Here is an 18418-nt window from a genome sequence, read left to right as displayed (position 1 = left end):
TATAGGGTCACACACTTAGGACAATTAGGTGGAGATTAGGTTCATATGATGAACCAAGAGGATTAGATTCATTTGATGAATTAAATTGGATTAAGAGTAATCCTAATTGGGCTAACTTGAGTTCGACTCAAGTTGATTCATGTGTTAAATGAGTCTAATTTAGATTTTGACTCATTGAATCAATTTAATTTAATGAATTAGATTCATTATATTAAGTTGGCTCGAATCAAATGGTTGGATTAGATCCACCATGGTAGAGATTGAGTCAAGTTTGACTTGACTTGAGAAGGAAGACCAAAGGTCAATTTTGACTTGACCTTTTGCCACCTCATTGGTGAGTTGGCATTAGGTGGACCAATAATGATGTTCCACATCATCATGGGTGCCACCTCATGAAAGTGACAAAGCCACTCTCTTAATGGTTTCATATTAATTGCAATTAATGCAATTAATGTGATTTTATGGTTTCATATTAATTGCAATTAATGCAATTAATGTGAATTTTTTGAAATGTGGCCGGCCACTTTGTTTTGGGTGAAGAAATTCATTTTTCATTCACGTGTGTGCCTCTTCCTCCTTCTCCCTCTCAAGCTCTCCCTCTCCCTCTCCTCCCTTGGCCGAACCACGTAGGTGCTAGCACACCTTGGTTTTGGTCATCTCCATCTAGTGTGTCCGTGTGGATACTTCTAGAGGACCGGCGCTTGACGGTCTTGAGATCCGGCATCATTTGGACGAGCGGGAACGCGAAGGGCATCGCATCAAAGGTATAAATGGTTTATCCTTATGTAGATCTACTGTAGATTAAAGTTTTCAAACTCGTACTCGTATTTTCGTTCGGTTTTACCTTGCACGAGATCCGTGGCTTGGGCGATTCGGGGTTTCCGCGACGCGAAAAGCGGTTTTCGCGGCCCGAAAAACCCAACAGTGGCATCAGATCTACGTGCAATGCTCTATCGTCACCACTGATACCTCTCCAGACACCACGACCCCAGTATGGCCGAGAGGCTTGGGTCCGTGACAACTGTACTACCCTCCAGCCCACTATATAGTGGTCGAGGCGGACAGTCCACTAGTAGCTATCTAGCTACATAGCATCAGGGTCCCTGACTGCTCACAACGCCGGATCTCACTAAACCTTGTGACCGGGTGGCATGATAGGTCGAGCGACAACTGCTCCAACTACCACTACCCATGAGTGACCAAGTGTGCGGCACTAAACCAAACCAATGACTCTCTCAACCACAAGGGAGACAATGGTCATCAGATGCAATGAATGATGAACATGATATATATATATATATATAATCATCATCCATGCAACACCCCAAACATCATAAATACCTCCAACATGAGTATAATCGTCATGATATCTTCACGTATCCCACCAAACATATGTACACACTATACATGTATAATCAACCAAAAATCTCCAATAATCCCACCAGACACATGTACACAAAATATAAGTACAATCAACATGTATCCTCCAGTAAAAACACAACAGACAGGTGTATATACCCCAAACATACAATCAACACAACTCATCCAAAAGTACATGACAAATACGTATGTACACACCACATGTAAATGCACAGTCAACAAGATGACTCCTATAACACATACCCACCTATGTACAGTCCACATCATATACCCAATCAGCACGATAATACCAACAACCCGACAGTCCCTACAGTACATACTCTATAAGTGTAATCACAATAGAGTAGATATTAAGAGTGGAGACTGTATATGAATTAAAATAGATCATCACAAGGGTCAAGCATAATGATCATGCAGGAAAAACAACAACCGATCATGATATAAGATAAAGCAACCTAATTCATCCAATAATAACCATACACTAAGTACAAGAAAATCTACATAGAGGCCAAGGAAGAAATACCCGCCTTAAAATGTAGATCGTGCGAAGTAATCCCGCGTCGAGACTCTCGTCCCGAATCTAAGTCCTGCAGCAATCAATATATTTATATTTTATTTAGCTAAATTTATATGAATTAAATAGCTAAATAAAATTCCTAACCCAATAGGATCACTCCAATCAAAACTGATCTCTGACTAATCCTCCAAATCAACACATTATTTAATTCCAATAATAAATCCATCTCTTAAATACCAATCCACCACATAATGATATCCACCCACAATAACCTATCATAAAATTAAATCTCCATCATAAATCCACAACAACCTAACATCATCATCAACAACCAATTCATCAACAAAATGCACACTAATCTCCAAACACACAAATGAATCAATCCTATCTCACAATTAACACATCTTAAATCCAATTCACATAAGTCATCATCAATCAAACACTAATCCAAACTCATCATAAATCCTTCTAAACCCACTAATCACAATTTATCCAAACAACCCCAGATCACGAAATCTCCAACATAATACAATACAAATCCTTATCAACCTACATCTCAATTGATTTTCTTAATTCTCACTAATCAATCACTAATCAAATCTCCTTATAACTCCTTCAATCTTTCCAAACATAACCTACCAGTCATCAATTAATCCAACACAAGAGCATCCAACTACAACGAATCCCTCTACATGCTTCCATGTGCTCTAAATTAAACATGATCTAATATCCATTAACAACACTGATAGAACAGAGCAATAATAGAAGGATCTAGAGATACATCACCAAAGGAAACTCACCTAAATTGATCCCCACCTCTTCAACCGAGACCTCCACAGCTACTAGAAGTGAAGAGACAGTGAATGGCAACAGGGAAAGTCCACAATCCATGCCTTTCTCTATTCTAAAACAAGAAGAACATCACAATTGAGACCAATTAGTCAAGAACTTTGAATCTTTATGATTCTAAATGAAGCCTACCTTGATTCCATGTCAACAACCCTTTCTCCAATGGTTCACTGGCCTAGTAAGCATTTCTTGCAACAAGTGGCCGACGGCAGTGTAGACGGCAACAGAATCACAGCTCAAACATAGGCTCCAGTGGTCGAAACCACAACACACGGGTGAGGCAATGAGGGACCGAATCTAGGGTTCATATCCTCTTCCTTTTGACTAGCGGTGAGTTGATCGGGGTCGACGGCGCGGTGGCATCGAATCAAGATCAACGACATCAAGAAATCTGAAGATAGCTATATCGGACGATGAGCCAGCTTCAGTGGCGATCGAGGCGTCGGTCGTGGTGATTAACGGCAGCGAGATCGCGCATGAGAGAGAGATCGTGAGGCTCGGCGTCGGCAAGTCTAGGGCACAGAGAAATCGAGAGAAAGGAAGATGAGGGGTGAGGAAGAAGAACGGGTAGTTTGCTTCCTCCTCCAAAACTTCGGTCGTTGCTTTGCGCCAGTGACACCGAGAAAGGAGAGGAGGAATCACCGGTGGGAGGCTCGGGTCGCGATGAACAGGGAAGAAGATAGGAGAGGATCGGTAAGTAAAAGAGAAAAAAAATTAAGTTTATATAACTTAGGGTAATTAAAACCTAAGTTAATTCCTCAATCAAATCCCACTTTAATTGGGTATTCCAAACAGGCCTCCACTGTACCCCAAATCCATCCCCTCAAAACGGGTCATACGGACTCCGTTTAAATCCTGAAAAATTTCTAAAAATTCCGGAAAAATCCAATAAGATTTTTCGTCCAATAACATTTATTACTTAATTTTACGGTATCTTACATTCTCCCCCACTAATAAAAATTTGGTCCCCAAATTTATTAGTAAACTCAGGGATCCTCATCCAAGGGTAACCACCAAGCAACATGCTCATATACTGCTCCATCCAAGTATCATGGACAAATCTCCAACTCTAAAGGATGGCTCTGTGATTATGAGCTCACCCTACTTCTGCTACCCTCACACTGTACCATAACCAACTGTGGATAAATCAACTAACTCTGAAATCTAAAAATCCACTATCATCAGATCCTCCAACATCTGTATAGGCGCTCAAACTATCCATTAGTCTGAGGGTGAAAATCTATACTAAAGCAAAACTCCGAATCCAAAATCTGCTGTAACCCCAGTCAAAACCATAATGTGAAATCACTGATCTCCATTTAATACAATACTCAGAGATATACCATAAGATCCGGTAATCTCTCTGCAATATAATCTTGTTACTCAATCCAAAAGAATCCGCCCCACAAATCAATAGCTAGGGAGCAAAGTCATCAACCAATCAATGATTACCCAACGCACTATATCCTCTCCATATCCTGGGTAATCTCACAACAAATTCCATCATAACATGCTCCCAACTCCACTCCAGTATCCAACTCAATAGAGATAATCCTACTAATCTCTGATGTTCAGCCTCCACGTGCTGACACACTAGACATCAAGCTACAAAATCCGCGATGTCTTCCTTCGTGTCAATCCACCAATAAGAATGCTCAAAATCTCTATACAACATATACCACAAATCTAGAATGAGTTGTTTCCTGCAGAAACTCCTCCCGGATAAGAAGTGATACTGGAAACACACAATCCCCCAGAGAGATAAAGAATCTAATTCTCATTATACGAGAATTCTAACTACTAGCACGAGACTACTCTGCTCATGCTATGTCAGAACTGCACCAAACCCTAGGTATGATACCTCTATGTAGAGTACAAATCCGTCTACACTAGAAAGTACTACTAAGACAAGTATTGCTATCAGCTTCTCGATTCAACTCCTGAAACTGATCTCATAAGCATCTATCTAGGAAAATTCCATACTCATCTTAAACAGTCCAGTCAACAACATACCAATGCTAGAGAAATCCTCAATCAGTCTCCGGTAATATTCAACTAGACCAAAGAAACTACGAGTCTCCTATATGGACTACGACCACTCCCAACTGGTAATAACCTCTACTCCTGTGGATCCACTAATATCCCTCTACTAAAGACGTGTCCCAGAAATCTCATAGAAGACAATCAATATGTACCACTGAACCTCACATATAGATGTTTCCGTCGAAACATCTCTAGAACTATGCGAAGCTAGTGTACGTGATCCACCTCGGATCGGGAATAGATCACAACACTGTCAATGAAGACAATGAAAACTGATCCAAACACCCTAGGAATACCAAGTACACTGAGTCCATAAAAACATCTAGGCACGGTATACTTAAATAGTAACACCAATGACTCATAATGTACGTACGACAGACTCACTCAACCATAAGATCCTCAATAAGTCTGTAATCTAATCACCAACTACAAATCACCAAATCCCTAAATATCACAGACACATCACTCCTCATGTCACTATCAACATCAAACACCAATAATAGATCATCAAACTAAACATCCACCAATAAACCATCAAAAGACAACATATCACCACACCTAATCTCCCAATATCCATCAATCAAAATCATCCTCAACATCAATCAATCATACCAGATAGTCTCCTAAACAAAGATAGAGTCAAAGGAAAGTATCCAACCTTCAACCCCCACTACCAACAAACTAAACGTATCCAAAAAGGTCTGCCAAATCTCATCATCTCATCCTTTCTGATAATTAAATATCCACAGTAAAAGGATGTCAATCCAAAGTCAAAGGGTCACACAACCTGCTGACTAAGAGCCTACCCATCAAGAAGATATCTCCACAACCCTCATAATCATCCTATAAATGCCCCTCGACAAATATCGATAAAAGGTCGAACCCTCTAATATGAGATATAGACTACAAGATCTGGTAAAATGATCACGTGGTCAAGGTCTTGAGCCACCTTATAGAGACAATGTTAGCTGAGTCGTCTAACCATTGTCTTGTACCCCATCATACTGTGATTACTCCACCCTGAGGTTCAACAACCTCCAGTATCGAGTAATGAATACAAAGATAGAGGAATGCTACAACTAAATAGCTGATCAAAATATCCGTCAATCGACGCTCTACCCTTCGAAGATCGTCATTTGAAATTATACCTAGTTACGGTCGGACCTCCTAGGTATTACTCAATTAACACCACTTCCTCCGCACCATTGCGAGGTATATATCACTAAGTACATCATGGATATCTAATCATATCCAATAGTTCCATGAGTCAGGATCTCCCATGGAACAACGTTAGGTGAGTCGATTGATCATCGCCTTATAATCCATCATGCTAACGAAGAAGTAGAGAACTATTCTCTCTCCAAACACCTCAAGGAAATCACTAAGTGATGACCTGATCTCCAAAAACATTCTCTGCTTCTTCCTTCATGTGGTACCAGATCACGTAAAGTTTAAGCAGCTAACTTCAACTCTCTCATGTCAGTACAAATCATATATCCAAATGTACTCTCCAACTCATACACCCTAGTAATGGATGTATCTCATAAGTGTTAAGCAGGTAGCTTTACACTTTTCCACATCAGTGGAGGTATCTAATCCGAATGTACCTTCTAAGTCAATCAACTAGGTACAGACAGTCCATGGTCAAAGCCCCCATGAAATATGATACATCGATCCTCTATAGACTGACTAAGCCGATAATGGTATACGGCTAATTCAGTCCTTTCCACGATGGTACAAGTCATGTACTCAAATGTGTTTCCCAAAATATCTAACCAAGTACGAATAACCCAAAGATCAGAATTCCTTATAATATAGAGTTTGTCGGCCCTCCTACTGGTCAGACCAACAAAATAACTTGATCAACCCTATCTGATCCAACAAGAGTAAATCAATCATCCACTGATGAAACTAACTAATCTACTGAAGTCAATAAGGGTAAATCGACCGCTCTATAAACCGAACTAACAGGAGTCCAAAATCAACTAAGATATATCAAACCCCACTGCCCATGTCAAACAGGTAAATCAATCCCAAGACTAAACGAACCAATAAGAGTACACCAGTACTCTACTAACTGTGTCATCATGAGTATACAAACACCATCAACTACCCAGCTAATAGTAATAGAGACTGGTATGTGACTCTAACTCTCAACCAACTCGTAGTAACAGACACTAAAACTACTGGTAGTATGATATGACAAATCCCTTGAGACTGTAAAACGTTGATCTCCAGTAGGTTAACCGTGATCAGTGATTGACCCAACACATGAAATGCATGGTACAAACAAATAGGCAGGTACTAACAGAAGAGTACAAACACATGTCATAAGAAACTATCATGGACAACAGTACATATACCAATAGAAATATATGATAACCATATGCATACATACCTCCTATAGCCTGGAGATGTCCTGCTACTGCCTAGTCCCAAAACCCGAAAGTCACATCAAGAAAACCAAAACACAAAAATCCAAAAACACAAATAATAGGCATCGTACCTGCTCTGATACTAAAAATTGTCACGCCCCCAAAGGAGTCTCTGCCAGACAAAAATCCGACAGCATCTCCCCTGTACCGGTGACAATCTGAAGCATAAATACAAACAAAATATATCAGCCACATGCGGCTGGAATATTTATATACACAACCACGCAGTTATAATCACATCCCACTCGGCTGGAATGAAACAATCACAACCACGCAGTTACATATAAAACAGCTCACACGGCTGTACTAAAAACATAGCGGAAAAAAAATGAAGGGAAGCCCACACAAACCAAATAAATACAATGCATGCCGGCACGACTTAAACACAAATACAACACCAAAAGAATAAGATAGCCACATGGCTAAACACAAATACAATACCAAGAATAAGAAAAGAATATACAACAGAAAAATAAACACTAGGTGAAATCATCTTCGGATGTGACGTAGGACCCGACAAACAGGATACTCCGAGCGACACCAACCATCTACAAGCTACCTGAAAACATAAATGTATACATGCGGTGGTGAGTATAGGTAACTCAGCGGGTAATAGACAAGATAGTGCATGGTCCATAAACAAACATGGAGATCACAAGTATACAGTCTCAGTAGGGAATAAAGAACATAATCATACTATCATAATCGATGCACCTAAACATAACTGACATAATAACCTGACATATAAACTGTACAAACCAAAACTAACATAATGACAGATACATACCCAATCTGGAATCGACACCTGGTACAATGATCAGTAAACTCACCGGATCTACAACAGATATACCCGTGACACCTGTGCAATATAAATACGACTGCATATACATGTAAAATAAATGACATGTATGCAACATGACAACCAAATGCAACAACCATATCTCAAACAAGTGCAACATATCACAATCACATGCAACTAGTATCTACTAGGCATGTATGCAAATGCAGATGCACCACGCATCAAATGCAGGAATAATAACTGCGTATGCATGCTCCATCGTCACCCCCGATACCTATCCAGACACCACGACCCCAGTATGGCCGAGAGGCTTGGGTCTGTGACAACTGTACTACCCTCCAGCCCACTATATAGTGGTCGAGGCGGACAGTCCACTAGTAGCTATCTAGCTACATAGCATCAGGGTCCCTGACTGCTCACAACGCCGGATCTCACTAAACCTCATGACCGGGTGGCACGACAGGACGAGCGGCAACTATTCCAGCTACCACTACCCATGAGTAGTCGAGTGTGCGGCGCTAAACCAAACCGATGACTCTCTCAACCACAAGGGAGACAATGGTCATCAGATGCAATGAATGACGAAAATGATATATATATATATATAATCATCATCCATGCAACACCCCAAACCTCATAAATACCTCCAATATGAGTATAATCGTCATGATACCTCCACGTATCCCACCAAACATATGTACACACTATACATGTATAATCAACTAAAAATCTCCAATAATCCCACCAGACACATGTACACAAAATATAAGTACAATCAACATGTATCCTCCAGTAAAAACACAACAGACAGGTGCATATACCCCAAACATACAATCAACACAACCCCTCCAAAAGTACATGACAAATACGTATGTACACACCACATGTAAATGCACGGTCAACAAGATGACTCCTATAACACATACCCACCTATGTACAGTCCACATCATATACCCAATCAGCACGGTAATACCAACAACCCGACAATCCCTACAAGACATACTCTATACGTGTAATCACAATAGAGTAGATATCAAGAGTGGAGACTGTATATGAATTAAAATAGATCATCACAAGAGTCAAGCATAAGTATCATGTAGGAAAAACAACAACCGATCATGATATAAGATAAAGCAACCTAATTCATCCAATAATAACCATGCACTAAGTACAAGAAAATCTACATAGAGGCCAAGGAAGAAATACCCGCCTTAAAATGTAGATCGTGCCAAGTAATCCCGCGTCGAGACTCTCGTCCCGAATCCAAGTCCTGCAGCAATCAATATATTTATATTTTATTTAGCTAAATTTATATGAATTAAATAGCTAAATAAAATCCCTAACCCAATAGGATCACTCCAATCAAATCTGATCTCTGACTAATCCTCCAAATCAACACATTATTTAATTCCAATAACAAATCCTTCTCTTAAATACCAATCCACCACATAATGATATCCACCCACAATAACCTATCATAAAATTAAATCTCCATCATAAATCCACAACAACCTAACATCATCATCAACAACCAATTCATCAACAAAATGCACACTAATCTCCAAACACACAAATGAATCAATCCTATCTCACAATTAACACATCTTAAATCCAATTCACATAAGTCATCATCAATCAAACACTAATCCAAACTCATCATAAATCCTTCTAAACCCACTAATCATAATTTATCCAAACAACCCCAGATCAAGAAATCTCCAACATAATACAATATGAATCCTTATCAACCTACATCTCAATTGATTTCCTTAATTCTCACTAATCATTCACTAATCAAATCTCCTTATAACTCCTTCAATCTTTCCAAACATAACCTACCAGTCATCAATTAATCCAACACAAGAGCATCCAACTACAATGAATCCCTCTACATGCTTCCATGTGCTCTAAACTAAACATGATCTAATATCCATTAACAACACTGATAGAACAGAGCAATAATAGAAGGATCTAGAGATACATCACCAAAGGAAACTCACCTAAATTGATCCCCACCTCTTCAACCGAGACCTCCACAGCTACTAGAAGTGAAGAGACAGTGAATGGCAACAGGGAAAGTCCACAATCCATGCCTTTCTCTATTCTAAAACAAGAAGAACATCACAATTGAGACCAATTAGTCAAGAACTTTGAATCTTTATGATTCTGAATGAAGCCTACCTTGATTCCATGTCAACAACCCTTTCTCCAATGGTTCACTGGCCTAGTAAGCATTTCTTGCAACAAGTGGCCGACGACAGTGTAGACGGCAACAGAATCACAGCTCGAACATAGGCTCCAGTGGTCGAAACCACAACACACGGGTGAGGCAATGAGGGACCGAATCTAGGGTTCAGATCCTCTTCCTTTTGACTAGCGGTGAGTTGATCGGGGTCGACGGCGCGGTGGCATCTAATCAAGATCAGCGACATCAAGAAATCCTAAGATAGCTATACCGGACGATGAGCCAGCTTCAGTGGCGATCGAGGCGTCGGTCGTGGTGATTAACGGCAGCGAGATCACGCGTGAGAGAGAGATCGTGAGGCTCGGCGTCGGCAAGTTTAGGGCACAGAGAAATCGAGAGAAAGGAAGAAGAACGGGTAGTTTGCTTCCTCCTCTAAAACTTTGGTCGTTGCTTTGCACCGGTGACACCGAGAAAGGAGAGGAGGAATCGTCGGTGGGAGGCTCGGGTCGCGATGAACAGGGAAGAAGATAGGATAGGATCGGTAAGTAAAAGAGAAAAAAAATTAAGTTTATATAACTTAGGGTAATTAAAACCTAAGTTAATTCCTCAATCAAATCCCACTTTAATTGGGTATTCCAAACAGGCCTCTACTGTACTCCAAATCCATCCCCTCAAAACGGGTCATACGGAGGGCTTTCCCGGTTGAGCCTGCACACTTAGTCAACTTCTTAGATCACAACAAGACTTAACTTAAACCTTTGACAACATCAAAACTCAGGTTTGATTCTAGTGCACCCTGCGCCAACAATCTCTCACTTTTTGATGTTTGACAACTAAGGTTCACAGTTAAGTTAATAACATATGCAAATATAAGTAAACATGTAATTTTTACTTAATTCTCCCCCTGAGTTTACAAGTCCCCTTGAATTCACTATCTCTCCTCCTTTGACACACATCAAAAATAGGAGAAACACAACTCAAAAGTTAGAACCATTGAAAATGTTAGAAACATGGTTTTGAAAATAAGGTTTGGATAAAAATTTAAGAAAGTTTCCAAGATATTTAAAAAGTAAACTTTTGAAAACTTATAAAGATACATTATAAAGATAAATTTTGAAAGTATTTTGAAAAAAAACTTAAAAGGAAGTTTGAAAATTTGTAAAGTCAAATTGAAAGTAAGATTGAACATTTGGTAAATCTATCTTTTTTTGGAAAATTTGTTAAGTTAATAATTTTAAAAAATATGTTAAGTTAAATTTTGAAAATTTTGTAAGATAAAAGTTTAAAAAATAATTTTGAAAAATTTGATAAGTTAAATTTTAAAAATTTGTTAAGGTAAAATTTTAAAAATTAATTTTGAAAATTTGTTAAGTTAAAGGTTTTAAAATTAATTTTGAAAAATTTGTTAAGTTAATAATTTTGAAAATTTGTTGAGTTAAAAATAATTTTGAAAATTTGATAAAGTGGAAAAAAGTTTGAAAGTGAACTTGAAAATAACTCTGAAGATAAAATTTTAATCTGAGTTTAAAAATTTTGAAAGATTTGAAAATAATTTTTGAAAATATTTTGTATAGATAAAGTTTGAAAATTTTGAAAATATGTAAAGAAGAATTTTTTTAAAAAAATACTTCTGAAAAATAATTTGAATTGAGAAAATTATATTGAAGCTCCCCTAAAATTGATAAGTACCTAAAAGTTTAGACATGGTTTTTTTTTTTTAATTTTTTAATTTATTTTACTCATTAACGATTAGTAATTAAAATTGAGTTTTAGTTTGGCTAATTTAAAGTTTTAATTAATTTTTAAAGCTAAGTTAATCTGATTTTGAGTTAAGTTTTAATTAATTAAGTTTATTTAAGTTTTAAATCTCAGATTTAAGTTAAGTTTAAATAACGTCTTAAGTTAGATTTATTAAGCTTTAATAATTTATGTTAAGTTTTAAATTTAAGTTTAAATTAATTAAGATTATTTTTAGATTTAGGTTATTAATGAATTTAAGAATTAAGTTAAATTTTAGGCTGAATTTAATTAATTTTAAAATTTAAGATTTAATTAATTTAATTTTAAATTAAGTTTTAAGTTGAATTAAGTTTAAAATCTAAGATTTAATTAATTTAATTTTAAATTTAGTTTTAAGTTGAATTTAATTAATTTAAAGTTTTGATTTAAATGTTAATTAATTTTGAATTAAAGTTTTGATTAAATTTTAATTAAGGTCTTAAAATTTGAAAATGTTAATTAATTTGATTAGCTTAGAATTAATATTAGGTTAAGTTATAGTTGATTCAATTAAATTTTAAATTAATTTTAATTAAGTTTTAAATTAAATAATTAAGTTTTTAAATAAATTTTTAATTAAGTTTTAAATTAAATTTTAAATTATGTTTGAAAATAATTAAAATTTTAAAATAAATTTTTAATTAAGTTTTAAATTAATTAATTTTGAAAATGATTAAGTTTTTATATTAAGTTTTTAATTAAGTTTTAAATTAAATAAGTTTGAAAATAATTAAATTTTTTAAATAAATTTTTAATTAAGTTTTATATTTTTAATTAACTATTTAAATTAATTTTAATTAATTTTAAAAATAACTAAAATTTTTAAGTAATTTTTTAATGAAGTTTGAAAATATTTAAATTTTTAAATAAATTTTGAATTATGTATTTAAATTAATTTAAATTAAGTTTGAAATTAATTAAGTTTAAAATAATTAATTTTTTAAATAAATTTTTAATTAACTTTTAAATTAATTTTAAAATAATTAAATTTTTAATTAAGTTTTAAATTTTTTAATAAATTTTTTAATTAAGTATTTTGAAAATAATTGTTGAACCCATGTTAGATTCAAATATAGCTTTGGGTTAATCAAGCAAGCTTCCTAAGGATAAGTTTTTAGTCAGTTGATGTGCGTAGATTTATACACTTATTAGCATGTTTTGACGCACATTCACATACTTTGAGCATGCTTGATCTATGTATTTTCATACTTTCAGCTTTCCTTTTTAGCATATTTACTCTCTTTGTTCGGAGATCTGCTTTTGTGCATTTTTTGTACGCTGGAGTTGAATCTGGTGAAAGATGCATGTTTGAGGTCAAATTTGTAAGCAAAGCGATGGAGGAAGCCATGACACTTGAACCCTACACGACTCTGCCATATGGGGTTGCTCAGGCCGTATAAGGATGAGAGGTCGTGTAGCTGCACCAGAGAAGGAAGATGGCATGGCCGTGTGAACCTCACACGGTCGTGCCAAGTTTTGAAGCCTAAGGAAGCCTGGGCCGAGTACACCACACGACCATGTCAGTTTTCCAGAGACAGGAGAAGCCTCGGCCGTGTGCTCTACACGGCCGTGTGAGGTTTCCAGAGAGCAGGAGAGTTTTGGCCGTATGCACCACACGGTCGTGCCAGGTTTTCAGAGGTGAAGGCAGTGCAGGCCGTGTGGATCTACACGGCCGTGCAAAGGGGATGTTGATAGAGGCAAGACACGGCCGTGTACCTCACACGGTCGTGTGAGGTCGGCAGAGAAGAGAATGGAGCAGGCCGTGTGAACCTCACACAACTGTGCTTCGGGCCCGTGTGGTGCCCAAACTCCTCTTCTATATAAGACCTCCTTCAAGATTTGAAAGGGGATCTTCTCCCCTTTGGGAGAAAGCGAGATTTGGGTCTTTCCTTCCAATCTTGGGAGGATTTCTGGGTGATCTAAAGGAAGATCTTCAACGGATTCGACTCCGGGAGCGTAGATTGGATCCGAAGACCAAGCTTCATCGTAGATAAGTTTTCTTTCTCTCCTCTTCTTGGATTGGGGATCAAAAAAATGCTTGTAATCTTTGTATTTTCAGATTTCTCTCTTCGATTCATGAAGTAGATCTCTTTGTGTCACGCCCCGGGGGGGGGGGGGGGGTCCCTGTCCGAAGAAAATTCGACAGCACCTCCCCTGTACGACGGACAATATGAAACATTACTACATACAAAATATACATCAGCCACATACGACTGGAATATATATATACAAAATACAAACAACAGAACACATAGTTTAATATACTCAGCCTACCCGGCTGGACATAAATGAATAAACATAAAACATAATACAACAGCCCACACGGCTGGATATGAGCACATAGCAGCGGAAGACATAAAACGATACGAACGTAAAACCAACAACGACACTAACAAAAATACCTGTCATCACAGACTTGACCCAGAACACAAACCAATTCATACAATACTAAAATCGCTGTATACTAAAAATACAAGTAAAGCAGAAAGAAAACCGATATAACGCAGGACCCAGGACTGGCAGCCGACATCTCTCCAAGCATCCATGACTCATCTACCTGTTACCTGGCGAAAGAAAACCATTTTTACGAGGTGGTGAGTATTGGAACTCAGCGGGTAAAGAAAGATAGTGTATGAACATAATGTACAAATAGAGATTGGGCCAAGAGTATACAGTCTCATAAGCGGAATAGCAGATACTACAATAGAACCAACATAAATGCTCATACCTGAAACCATATCCTAGGCTAGGTATAGTAGGTTAGAACAGGTACTAATCTGCTACAGTACTGCTCATAACTACAGAGGTAATAAGCAAGGTATATACAAATTTCCAATGACTACACATTTACAATGAGAATATATCTCAACACAAGTAAGCATATCAGCATATATAAATAGCAATAAGTAAGCAATAACAGCATATATAGACAGTAGCAGCCAAAACAAATATAATAACAATAGCGTATGCACGGATGGTCACTCCCGCTCACCTCTCTGCACCATGACCCCTGTATGGTCGAGAGGCCGGGTCAGTGACAGACTGTAAACCGCTCCAGCTACCACTCACACGAGTGACCGAGGCTACATCTGCGACGGGGTCCCTGCTGCTCGTACTCCAGCTACCACTCACACGAGTGGCCGAGTGCGGCAGGACAGGACAAGCGGCATCAACTCCAGCTACCACTCTCTCGAGTGGCTGAGGATGCGGCATGCATGCAATGACATGATGCGAACAATGCAACAGTTATCGTATATATATAAGCAGAAACAGGTATGCTACATGAAGCCAGCATGCTCAACATAATATATAAATAAACAACAGTCAAAGCATACAAACATGGTATCTAGTATCTGCTACTGATCATGGACAACAACAAGAGACTGTATGAATATAAAAACGAGTAACTCAAAGGTTTTGAGTGGAAGTATCAAGCATAGGAAAAATTACGAGTGGAGTCAAGGTAAAGCAATTCTTATCCAAAATAGCTCATGCACTAAGTTCGAAGAACTAGAGAATCAAAATAAGAAGTACCCGCCTTTACTAGGTAGTCTGAAACAAATCACGCTCCGTCACGTCAAAGTGCTCGTTTTAAAACAACGTCCTACAATCATGTACTATACAATTAAGCTAATCTCATAAGAACAACAAACTAATCTCAACCCCAACTTGGGTTTCTTAAGAAAACATTGTAGACATATCCACCTAACCACACTAAATCCTATCCCTTCGAATCTGTCCAGAACTTCATAGCCAACACTAGTGGTAAAACACAATGACAACCATTTCAAAACACTTCAATTCTATCTAGGATTACAACAGCCAACACATGCGGAAACAACACTAAAATAATTCATTTCAAACAATGCCACTTCTAAATCCAGAAAACACAAGACTCCGGGGAAACAAACCAAAACTACAGGATCATCATAGCATCAATTTAAAAACAAGTTACCTCAAATAAACCCTTCCCCAAATCTAATTTTTGCCATCTACACGAACTAATCAAAATAGGGTAGAAACTTTAATCATCAAGAAGAATCCAGGTAACCCAATTAAATTCCCAAAATCCACAGCTAAACGAAAAACATATCAACAAAACTTCAGCCATACATAGTGACAAGATGACATCAAATTGAATACAGAATCCACCGCTTACCAGAAAATAAAACGTTCTTGCAATTAACTCCACACCAAAACCACACGGTGATACTCTAGTACTACCTTATTGCTCCAAAACAAGTCCGATCAGTGATTTCAAAACCACGGAGAAGTCTGAGCTTCGCCTTCCAACCAACCTTCGATTACCCAAAACCAAAACCATTTGAAATCCCTATCACACACTAAATCACTGAAATCCACAGCTATATGGAATAATAGATCAACCTCAACAAGAAATCCACGTATCCGAATTTACCCAGCATCTTCGTAACAACAAGGAACATCATGGCATTACACATCAACGCGTAAAGCACCTACAACCTGTCCTAAAGCTTTCGGCAGCACCAAGAGAAACCAAACCCCATCGCAATCTTCCGAAACCACCAAGAACATAATCCCTACCTCAAATCATCAAAAGGAACCGAATAAAGCAAGTCATTCATGCACTAGACCCAAATCCATTGTGAAAATTTGAAAGGAGAACCCGCGGTAAAACAAAAACAAGCAAGAACAACACCAAAAACCACAAATCACAACTCTTCCGAGCAGATAATCATTACATCCTAGCAGTTAATCCTTACCTCCCTTGATCTCATACCGACATATGGAGACTACTTACTGGGTAGCTTTTGTTGTGGCCGGAGGTGGCAGTGGATCGAGCGGCCGACGCTAGGGCAGAGGTGGCGTCTGAGGTGCTCGTGCGAGGAGAAGAATCGGTGCTCGACGGCTGGCGCCCGCGTGAGGAGAAGGGAGATCGTCAGCCGTTGTGGTGGCCGTGTTAGAAGGATGGGAGGCCGGCGGCGTCGGGCTGAGGGCACGAGAACGAGGAGGACTCGACAGAGCTTGTAGTCGGCGGGTTTTAGGGAGCAGGTTCACAAGAGGGAGGGAGCTCGGGGATGAAGGAGGTGCGGCTTGGGAAGGAAGGGGATCGGCGTCTAACGCTAGGGCACGGGAAAGCTTTTAAAGAAAAGGAAAAAAAATAAAACATTTCCTCGTTTAAATCGGGTAACTTAAACAGACTTTTCCTTGGCCCAATAATTAATCCTCTTAACCTAACTTATACGAGCTCTAATTAATTCTCAAAAAATTTCTATAATTTTCTAAAAATTCCAATAAGATTTTTCGTCTATTAAACCTTATTATTTAATTATTATTTGTTGCTATATTTTACATTCTCCCCCACTAATAAAAATTTGGTCCCCAAATTTACTACTAACTCTGGAATCATCATCTAAGGATAACAACCAATAACACACCCATATACTAGTCCATCATAGTGTCATGATCAAATCCTTAATCGAAAAGGATGCTTCTGTGGGTTATGGACTCATCTTGCTTCCACTGTACCACTCTGATATTCTGCCTTCACTTGTTGACACACAGAGAATCAGACTTCAAAGTTCACAATATCATCCTCTGCATTTTCCCTTTCCATAATTGCTATATATATAAGGAGCCTTAGACCTATGAAAGGATAAGTCGATCTCCTACTGATCAAGCTAATTAGAATAAATCAGTCATCTACTAACCAAACCAACGCGAGTAAATCGATACTCTATTCATCGGGTCCATAAAAATATCTAGGGCACTGTAAACCCAATTAGCAATAACAAGGACTCCTCATGTTCGTACAACAAACATACCCAAAAATAAGATCACTGGCACAAAGTCTGTAATCTAATCTTCAACTAAAATCACCAACTCCATAAATATCAAGGCATTATATTCTTTAAGTTACTATCAACATCAAGGACTAAATAATAGACCATCAAGTCTAATATCCACTAATAGATCATCCAAAGACAATATATCACCATTTCTGATCTAACCAATGACTGACTCCACAAATCATACATGGTATACACACATGGTACAAACAACTAAACAAGTACCCACGGTATAAACAACTAACCAAGTACTAATAAAAGTGTATGATAACGATATACCACATACCTCCTATATCTTGGAGATTCCTGCCGCTGCCTGGTCCCACAACTCGAGAGTCACATCAAGGGATCAACTTACAAAGGGAAAACAAAACAATCGGAACACCGAAAAATCATAAATCGAAACAAGATCGAAATTTCAAAACACAAAACACAGCATTTGACTCGAACCATGCTCTGATACCACTAAATTGGTATCAGATTAACTCAAAATCCAAAATACGAAAAACGAACAAATATCGTATACCTGCTCTGATACCACTAAATTGTCACGCCCCGGGGGGGGTCCCTATCCGAAGAAATTTCGACAGCACCTCCCTTGTA

The 18418-nt window shown here is 37.9% G+C and overlaps 1 long non-coding RNA gene across 1 annotated transcript; it reads right to left on the bottom strand.

Moving 5' to 3' along the window:
* Window positions 1-14359: 14359 nt before the first annotated feature.
* On the bottom strand, window positions 14360-17086 carry LOC121984449. The gene is made up of 2 exons (XR_006112906.1): window positions 16768-17086; window positions 14360-14551 (listed from the first exon to the last, which is right to left on the bottom strand). It is a non-coding gene; the product is annotated as an uncharacterized LOC121984449 (long non-coding RNA).
* Between the last annotated feature and the right edge of the window lie 1332 nt (window positions 17087-18418).

Source organism: Zingiber officinale, chromosome 5B, assembly GCF_018446385.1.
Source record: "Zingiber officinale cultivar Zhangliang chromosome 5B, Zo_v1.1, whole genome shotgun sequence".
Taxonomy (NCBI): domain Eukaryota; kingdom Viridiplantae; phylum Streptophyta; class Magnoliopsida; order Zingiberales; family Zingiberaceae; genus Zingiber; species Zingiber officinale.
The sequence above is the reverse complement of the archived record's forward strand: the minus strand, read 5'-3'. Positions and strand labels throughout refer to the sequence as shown.